Here is a 9,961-nt window from a genome sequence, read left to right as displayed (position 1 = left end):
TAAAATAAACAGCTGGTAGAGTTTGTTTGATCCATTTTTGAGTATACATTTTGCAGCCTCGTTGTAACAGTAATGGCAGTGCAGCACCAACAACTGCAAAGAACAAGCTAGTATCCAAAATTCACTTCCAACACTCAAGCACAAATTCATTAGGCAGCTCTTCCCACCCAATTCTACTTCTGTCACCCCTTCCCCCTTTAAAGGACTCTTACCTACACTGCTGTGGCTTTGTAAAGATAGGTTGATAGGGAGCTAGGTGGATAGGTTGGGTTCAGAGTAGGATTTTGTAGATAGTATTGCCATGGCCATGGCAGGAGGGAGTTGAGGGGGCAGTGTTGGAATTTTTTTGGGGGGAGGGGGGGGGAGTGTGAGTTGGGTGGCATGGGTAGATTGAGTCTTTCCAGGGGGAAGGGGGTGGCAGGAGTGGAACTGGCTGGAAAGAGCTGCTTGCTGATTTTCAGCTTAGTGTTGAAGTGACTTTTGCACACTGGATTGTTCTTTGCGGCGTGTTGGTGCGGCACTCTCAGAATTAATGGTGTTGTAAAATGTATACTCAGTGGATCAAACAAACACTGCCAGCTGTTTCTTTGGCTTTTGACCATCCTGTGGTAGATGTTCTGATGCCACCAGTAGGACAGGACAGCCTGTACGAAGGACCTCCTATGTGACTGGAAGACCGCAAATACGAAGTGATGAATGATGGGCAGCCTTAGAAGGTAATTGTCTTTGAAGTAATGTTTCTTGCAATTCTGCTCACTGACTTATCAATAATTTATTTAACTTATCATTAATGAAATAGCTTAAAAAATATTATTTGGTGCCTGAGAAACGTTCATTTTTTTTTTCTTTTATCAAAACGATCCTGGAGGGCCCATTAGACCGAGGACACGACAAATGGACCGTTTCTACCGAGAATGTCAAGAAACGAGAAGGGATGAATGATGATCAGCATTAAAAGGTATTTGTCATTGAAGTATGTCTAGCAACACTATACACTGTGGCTTAAGTTCCATTATTATAAGGACATTATTCAACTCATGATGTCTATAACATTAGAATATCCATTGATGAGTTAGGTTTCACCGTGAAATGTCGGATATCTACACCCTAAGGCATCTGAATTGTGTTGATGAGGGTGTAAAAAACTCCCACACTAAAAAAACCCAACAAACTTTTAAGTTGAACACTTTTCATAAGCATTAATTTATCTAATTGAGCAATAAGGAAATTTCAAATTTCTGGATTTTCTTTATTGACGGCAGAATATAGAATGTTTTTATACTATGATACTAAATAAAACACGAGATGTTGGATTTTCTTGGACACACGACAATGCCGTAAAACACATACTCAACCATTCAATCAATCTTTGACATATTGTACTCAATCAATTATTCTTTGACACATTGTTTTCATCTCCAGGACTGCCTGTAGCACCGGTTGATCGCCTACAAGACCAGAAGATGGTCCATATCCACTGTATCGAAAAACCAGAAGTGTAGGATGATCAGCCCTAGAAGGTAGTTGTCTTTGAAAGATGCCTTGGCCTATTTAGACGTTGAAAACCCCCCAATTTGAACACCCAAAGCTAGGTAAACTTGAAAGTTTTGTTTTAAACATTCATGTTTCTCTCAACCCTGGACCTGTCCAATGGCTCCTGCAAAAAGACAAATGTTGCTTGTGCTGGATGTAATTCAAGGGAGAAGATGTTTGCCTCAGTGTCATTTCAAGATTGATTAAAAGGTGGACTCAATGTAATGTTTATACATTTCCTTGAAGAACAAAACTTTATTTCTGTGTCACATGCAGCATGTTTTACTACTTATTTAAATAATCACGTATCAAATAATTTAGATGCTCCAACATGAATGTGCCTTAACTCAAAATTTAGTTATTCAAACTGATTTAACATTGAAATTGTTTTTCAGTTTACTGTCACTCATCGGACTTTTCGCAAGAAGGTGCTGGTGTTATCAGTAAGTCTACCACAGCAGGTAGAAGGTCAAATAAACAGCTAGTAGAGTTTGTTTGATCCATTTTTGAGTATACATTTTGCAGCCTCGTTGTAACAGTAATGGCAGTGCAGCACCAACAACTGCAAAGAACAAGCTAGTATCCAAAATTCACTTCCAACACTCAAGCACAAATTCATTAGGCAGCTCTTCCCACCCAATTCTACTTCTGTCACCCCTTCCCCCTTTAAATGACTCTTATCTACACTGCTGTGGCCTTGTAAAGATAGGTTGATAGGGAGCTAGGTGGATAGGTTGGGTTCAGAGTAGGATTTTGTAGATAGTATTGCCATGGCCATGGCGGGAGGGAGTTGAGGGGGCAGTGTAGGATTTTTTTTTTCTTTGGGGGGGGGGGGGGGGGGGTGAGTGGGACGGCAGGGGTAGATTGAGTCTTTTCAGGGAGAAGGGGGTGGCAGGAGTGGAACTGGCTGGGAAGAGCTGCTTGCTGATTTTCAGCTTGGGTGTTGAAGTGACTTTTGCACACTGGGTTGTTTTTTGCAGCGTGTTGGTGTGGCACTGTAAGAACTGTATCAGTGGTGTTGTAAAATGTATACTCAGTGGAGGAAACAAACACTGCCAGCTGTTTCTTTGGCTTTTGACCATCCTGTGGTAGATGTTCTGATACCACCAGTAGGACAGGACAGCCTGTACGAAGGACCTCCTATATGACTGGAAGACCGCAAATACGAAGTGATGAATGATGGGCAGCCCGAGAAGGTAATTGTCTTTGAAGTAATATTTCTTGCAATTCTGCTCACTGACTTATTAAGAATTTATGTAACATATTATTTATATAACAATTTAAAAAATATTATTTGGTGCGTGAGAAACGTTCATTTTTTTTTCTTTCATCAAAACGATCCTGCAGGGCCCATTAGACCGAGGACACGACAAATGGACCGTTTCTATCGAGAATGTCAAGAAACGAGAAGGGATGAATGATGATCAGCATTAGAAGGTATTTGTCATTGTATGTCTAGCAACACTATTCATTGAGACTTAAGATCCATATTAGGACATTATTCAACTCATGATGGCTATAAATTACTATTAAATTAGAATACCTATCGATGAGTCAGGGTTTGACTTTAAATGACGGAAATTAGACCCAAAGTGATCTAAATTGCGTTTCTGGGGTGTAAAAACTCTCACATAAAAAATACACAGATTTAAAGTGAACACCTTTCATAAGCATTAGTCTTATTGATCAGTGTCAACAAAGGGAATCTTAGAATTATCTGAAACTGTTAATTAACCAAAGAGGAATTTTTTTGACGCATCATCACCAGGATCGTCTACACGGCAGGAATATATTGAAAATTTGCACTGTTCGCTTTGGCTTTGAATAGTAGATTCGTTTTGCTTTCATTTTGGCCCTTTTCAAAATCAAGGACATGTCGTATTTGTAACCTGCCTTTAATTACTTCTTCCCTGCCAGTATAGTGTATGTTTTTAACCCTTGAAACTAAATAAAACTATATCCATTTTGGAGGATTTTCTATTACGTTTCATCCCCAGGACTGTCTACAGTAAAGCACCGGTGGATTGCCGACAGGATCAGAGGATTGTCGAGAAACAAAACGCGGTGAATGATCAGCCTCAAAGGTATTTGTCGTTGACAGATGTCTTGGCCTATTTAGACGTATTTAAAACAACCTATTATGACTGAACATTTATAAGAATACTCATTGAAACTTGAAAAGTTTCATGTTTATTTTAAGGTTTCTCTAAAAAAACTGCCCCTGGACATGTCTAATGGTTCCTGAAAATATACCTTTGAATTGAACGTTAGCTTTTGACGTAATTCAAATGGAAGCAATTTGTTTGTTTCAAGGTCATTTGAAGGTTATACTTACTTTTCAACCTGTATTGTTCATGTATCTTTTTTTCACACCAGTGTAGGGAAAACCTGTACCGTAATGTTTAGTTGATTGAAAGGAGGACACAATGTGAAGTAAAGACGTCCTTGAAGATCAAAACTTCCTTTCTGTGTCACATGCTACATATTTTTGTACTGCTTTGCTCATTTTAATAGATTGTACTGAATTTAAATAGATCTAATCACGTATCAAATATTTTAGATGCTTTAACATGAATGTGCCTTAACTCAAAATTACATAGTAATGCAAACGGATTTCGCTTTGACATTGTTCCCCTCAGATCACTGCCACTCATCAGAATTTTGGTCAGGACACTGGGGTTATCAGTAAGTCTTCCACAAAAGGTCAAAGGAAAAACAGCTGGCAGTGCTTGTTTGATCCTCTGATTATGCATTTTACAGCATCAATTATGGCAACTTAGTACCAAGAAGGGCAAGGAACAAGCCAGTATTCAACTTTCACTTCAACACTCAAGCTTAAAATCAGTAGGCAGCTCTTCCCACCCAATTCTGCTTCTGCCATCCCCTCCCTCCTGTAAAGATAGGTTGATAGGAAGTTAGGTAGATAAGCTAGGTTCAGAGTAGGATTTTGTAGATAGTGTTGCCATGGCCATGGCGGGAGGCAGTGTAGCATTTTTTTCCAGGGGGGGGGGGGGGGTGGTGGGACGGCAGGGGTAGATTGAGTCTTTTCAGGGAGAAGGGGGTGGGGGAGGGGGGAGACAGGAGTAGAACTGGCTTGGAAGAGCTGCTTGCTGATATTCAACTTGAGTGTTGAAAGTTACTTTTGTATACTGGATGGTTCCTTGCTGCTTGTTGGTGTTGCACTGTCAGAATTGTGTCAGTGGGGCGGTAAAATGTATACCCGACAGATCAAACAAACTGTCATCTATTCTTTTGGCCCTTGACCTTCCTGTGGTAGGTGTTCTGATACCACCAGTAGGACAGGACAACCTGTTGGACCACTTATTGGACTGGAAGACCGTAAATAGTGAAGAACAATGGACAGCCTGAGAAGGTAATTGCCTTTGACATGTGTCCTGCACTCTACTCATTGACGTAAGACGTTATGTGACTTATGATTTCTGTAAAGTAAAAGAGTAATCATTGGTGAGTCAGAAAGTTCCATTTTTGCATTTAAGTGCTTTTTAGTTTAGTTTTAATTTTAGTAGAGGTTTTACGGCGCTCGCAACGGCATACGGTCATATGAGCCAGATTTAGGTGTTTCTCAAATACTGCCCCTTGCCATTTATAAGTCCTGAAAATATACTTAAGAATTATACTTTTGTTATGATTAATATGATTCAAACCAAAATAGTACATAATATTGCTATCTACTGTTCCATTGTTTCGTTGTCTTTTGTTATAAAAAATTTGAACATTTGCACTGATGGTTCTGGCTTTTAATTATTTTTGCATATAGGCTTCTCTAAAATACCTGCACTTTATTAGTAACCCACCTTAAACGTCGCTGTACCACATTTTTAATGAATACTTTTATATTGAACTGTAAATATCTCAGAGGATTTTCTTTGACACGTTTTCATTACTAGGACCTCCTACAAACCTGGAGGATTATTTGTAGGACAGGAGGACCAGAAGACAGTCAGCAAGACGGAGAAATGCCTGCAGAACTGGAGGACCATCTGCAGGAGCAGCGTGACACGTTCAGGAGTTGAAAGCTTTTATTAGTGCTACGAAATAGATACTTATTCAAAAGTTCGTTTACCATGAAAACCCCCCCCCCTTCCCTCAACGTTTGAAAAGAAGCCTCCTCCGTATGGCCAGACACTCCAGCTCTGGACTCGAAAAATCTCTCTTGAAGAATCTCCAACCCCACTAGACCCGTGTCAAGTCCACCCTCTCCAGACTAATCACCTGCTTCAAATTTGAGAAAACTTATAAGAGCTTGGCACCAAATCTGCAGTCCCTCCTCCGATACTCAAGTTACTGACACTCGACTTCCTGGATAGACTTCCTAAGCAACCGGTGGAATCGCGTTTACACAGATGGATCAGCAACTGATGCAGTCAAAAACAGCGGTGGAGGTGTCTATAGAGTGGATAGATGGGTCAACAGAGAGCCATTCCATCCCCGCAGGACCTCTATGTTTCAACTAAAAAGCAGAAACATCAGCACTCGAAACGGCAGCCACCATTCTTTTGAATCACCAAAAATCTAAAAGCCAACACCGTCATTCTCACAGATGCCAAATCTGTCCTACAAGCTCTCCAAAAGCTACATTCTGCTCAAGTACGACAACTCCTTTCACTCCTTTGTGATCTAAACTCCCAAGCCAACACAACTCTGCAGTGGATACCAGGTCACTGCGGCATTCATGGAAATGAAAAAAACCCTGACGACTTAGCCAAAGAAGGAGCCAAAATGACCCACATTTAGGATAGCATGGATTTATCAGTCAAAAACGCTAATAAAATCTGCGAAAAGAAACAGACGGAAAAGATCCCACCCTAATCACAACAATTACTACATGCTAAATAGAGCAGACCAGGTCACAACCTTTCGACTCCGTTGTAGCCACAACAGACTCAAAACACCATATGTACACTAAATTAAAAGTGGGAGAGTCCGCGATCTGCGAATGTGGACACGACTAAGAGGATGCCAACCATATCCTTCAGCAGTGCCCGCGCTACGCCGCCCTTCGTACACAGACGTGGCAGAAGTGACTTCTCTTGACAGAAAGCTCTATGGCAGTCTCTCAGATTTGAAGCAGACTGCAGTAAGTGCGCGACATCGGACTGACTAGCTGGTGTCCTCGAGAACGAGGAAGAATAAAGAATGGTTTAACTTTCTCTGACCCCTCACTGATGACCCTTTAGATCACACATTCTTGACATTGTGCCGAAGGCTCAATGTTGACCCACTAGAACTTAATTTTTCAAATCTTCTTTGTTAACAATAAAATTGTATCTTGACTTAGTTCCAACCCCACGTTATTAGCCCTTTAAAAGTTGTATCTTAACTTAGCTCCAACCCCACATTATTGATCCTTTAGAACTTGTATCTTGACTTAGTTCCAACCCCACGTTGTTGACCATTTAGAACCTAAGTCTTGACTTAGCCCCAACCCCCTTTAGAACCCATATGAAATTGCAATATTATGTCATAAATGAGTCAATAACAAAGCTTCCTCCCATTTTAGCCATCTCATCCAGATTTATGTTCCACCTAGAAAAATATAGATCACTAAGTGTAGGCGATTAGTATCTTTTACGAGTTCCTAGAAAAGGAGGTAAAAATTAGCTGAAAGATCGTTCGCCCACCTCGCTCCATCAATTTGGAATTCTCTCCCCCAACCCTTGAGTCATACGACATCTGAGTCTAAATTTATAGTATCTTTAAAGACATATTATTTTTTTGTCAGTAGATTCATGTTCAGTACAATGTTATGTAAATGACTATGTATCCATTTATGTATTTTGCGAATTGCTTGTTGTATATTATTTTATGTATTTGTGTGAGCTCATTTCGAAACGATGTGCAAGCGTGCGCGTATGATAAAGCGAGTAGATGTGTGTGCGTGTGTGTGTGCGTGTGCGTGTGCGTGTGCGTGTGCGTGTGCGTGTGTGTATGCGTGTGTGTGCGCGTGTGCGTGTGCGTGTGCGTGCATGAATATTGTTCGTACATGCATTTATGTAAAGCGCCTAGAGTTTTTTGTTCACACGGGCGTGGGCGGCATAGAAATTATGATCTTTATTATTATTATTATTATTATTATTATTATTATTATTATTATTATTATTATTATTATTACTATTATTATTATTATTCCGACTTAGCTCCTACACCCACATTGTTAACGATTTAGGACTTGATTCTTGACTTTGTCCCAACCCCACACTGTTGACCCTTTAGTACCCATGTATTTTGACTTAGTTCCAACTCCACGTTATCAGCCATTTGAAAGTCGTATATTGACTTAGCTCCAACCCCACATTGTTGACCCTTTAGAACCTGAATTTTGACTTAGCTCCAACCCCACGTTGTTGACTTTGGAGAACCCGTATCATGATTTAGCCCCAACCTCATGTTGTTAACCTTTTTGAACTTGCATATTGACTTAGCACCAACCCCACGTTTTTGACCCTTTAGCATCTTGATTTAGTAAAAGCTGTATATTGACTTAGTTCCAATCCCACATTATTGACCCTTTAGAACCAATATATTAAAGTTTTGCTTTGCTCCAACCCCACGCTATTAGCCATTTAAAAGTCCTATCTTGACTAAGCTCCAACCCCACGTTGTTGACCCTTTAGAACTTGTATTTTGACTTAGTTCCAACCCCACATTGTTGACCCTTTAGTATCCATGTATTGACTTAGCTCCCACCCCACGTCATTGGCCCTTTAGAACCATATATTTTGACTTAGTTTCAACCTCACGTTATTAGCCATTTAAAAGTCGTATCTTGACTTAGCTCCAACCCCACGTTTTTGACCCTTTAGCATCTTGATTTAGTAAAAGCTGTATATTGACTTAGTTCCAACCCCACATTATTGACCCTTTAGAACCAATATATTAAATTTTTGCTTTGCTCCAACCCCACGCTATTAGCCATTTAAAAGTCCTATCTTGACTAAGCTCCAACCCCACGTTGTTGACCCTTTAGAACTTGTATTTTGACTTAGTTCCAACCCCACATTGTTGACCCTTTAGTATCCATGTATTGACTTAGCTCCCACCCCACGTCATTTGCCCTTTAGAACCATATATTTTGACTTAGTTTCAACCTCACGTTATTAGCCATTTAAAAGTCGTATCTTGACTTAGCTCCAACCCCACGTTGTTGACCCTTTAGAACCCATATAAAATTGCAATATGTCAGTAACAAAGCTCCCTCCCATTTTAGTGATCTCATCCAGATTTATGTTCCACCTAGAAAAATCTAGATCACAAAGTGTAGACAATTAGTATCTTTTAAGAGTTCCTAGAAAAGGAGGTAAAAGTTAGCTGAAAGATCGTTCGCCCACCTTGCTCCATCAGTTTGGAATTCTCTCCCCCAACCCTTGAGACATACAACATCTGAGTCTAAATTTATAGTATCTTTAAAGACATATCATTTTTTTGTCAGTAGATTCATGTTCAGTACATGTTATGTAAATGACTATGTATCCATTTATGTATTTTGCGAATTGCTTGTTGTATATTTTATGTATTTGTGTGAGCTCATTTCGAAACGATGTGCAAGCGTGCGCGTATGATAAAGCGAGTAGATGTGTGTGCGTGTGTGTGTGCGTGTGCGTGTGCGTGTGCGTGTGCGTGTGCGTGTGTGTATGCGTGTGTGTGCGCGTGTGCGTGTGCGTGTGCGTGTGCGTGCATGAATATTGTTCGTACATGCATTTATGTAAAGCGCCTAGAGTTTTTTGTTCACACGGGCGTGGGCGGCATAGAAATGATCTTTATTATTATTATTATTATTATTATTATTATTATTATTATTATTATTATTATTATTATCTACACCCACATTGTTAACGATTTAGGACTTGATTCTTGACTTTGTCCCAACCCCACACTGTTGACCCTTTAGTACCCATGTATTTTGACTTAGTTCCAACTCCACGTTATCAGCCATTTGAAAGTCGTATATTGACTTAGCTCCAACCCCACATTGTTGACCCTTTAGAACCTGAATTTTGACTTAGCTCCAACCCCACGTTGTTGACTTTGGAGAACCCGTATCATGATTTAGCCCCAACCTCATGTTGTTAACCTTTTTGAACTTGCATATTGACTTAGCACCAACCCCACGTTTTTGACCCTTTAGCATCTTGATTTAGTAAAAGCTGTATATTGACTTAGTTCCAATCCCACATTATTGACCCTTTAGAACCAATATATTAAAGTTTTGCTTTGCTCCAACCCCACGCTATTAGCCATTTAAAAGTCCTATCTTGACTAAGCTCCAACCCCACGTTGTTGACCCTTTAGAACTTGTATTTTGACTTAGTTCCAACCCCACATTGTTGACCCTTTAGTATCCATGTATTGACTTAGCTCCCCCCCCCCGTATATTGCCCTTTATAACCATATAGATATATATATATAT

At 40.0% G+C, this 9,961-nt stretch overlaps 2 long non-coding RNA genes across 2 annotated transcripts; both read left to right on the top strand.

Moving 5' to 3' along the window:
* Positions 1 to 410: 410 nt before the first annotated feature.
* On the top strand, positions 411 to 2,073 carry LOC101846000. The gene is made up of 4 exons (XR_220458.3): positions 411 to 716; positions 869 to 958; positions 1,423 to 1,520; positions 1,929 to 2,073. It is a non-coding gene; the product is annotated as an uncharacterized LOC101846000 (long non-coding RNA).
* A 303-nt stretch (positions 2,074 to 2,376) lies between these two features.
* On the top strand, positions 2,377 to 4,330 carry LOC101846136. Its single transcript, XR_220459.3, has 4 exons — positions 2,377 to 2,729; positions 2,881 to 2,970; positions 3,531 to 3,617; positions 4,173 to 4,330. It is a non-coding gene; the product is annotated as an uncharacterized LOC101846136 (long non-coding RNA).
* The last annotated feature ends 5,631 nt before the right edge of the window (positions 4,331 to 9,961 follow it).

The sequence above is a fragment of the Aplysia californica genome, unplaced genomic scaffold (assembly GCF_000002075.1).
Source record: "Aplysia californica isolate F4 #8 unplaced genomic scaffold, AplCal3.0 scaffold00178, whole genome shotgun sequence".
In the NCBI taxonomy this organism is placed as follows: domain Eukaryota; kingdom Metazoa; phylum Mollusca; class Gastropoda; order Aplysiida; family Aplysiidae; genus Aplysia; species Aplysia californica.
The sequence above is the reverse complement of the archived record's forward strand: the minus strand, read 5'-3'. Positions and strand labels throughout refer to the sequence as shown.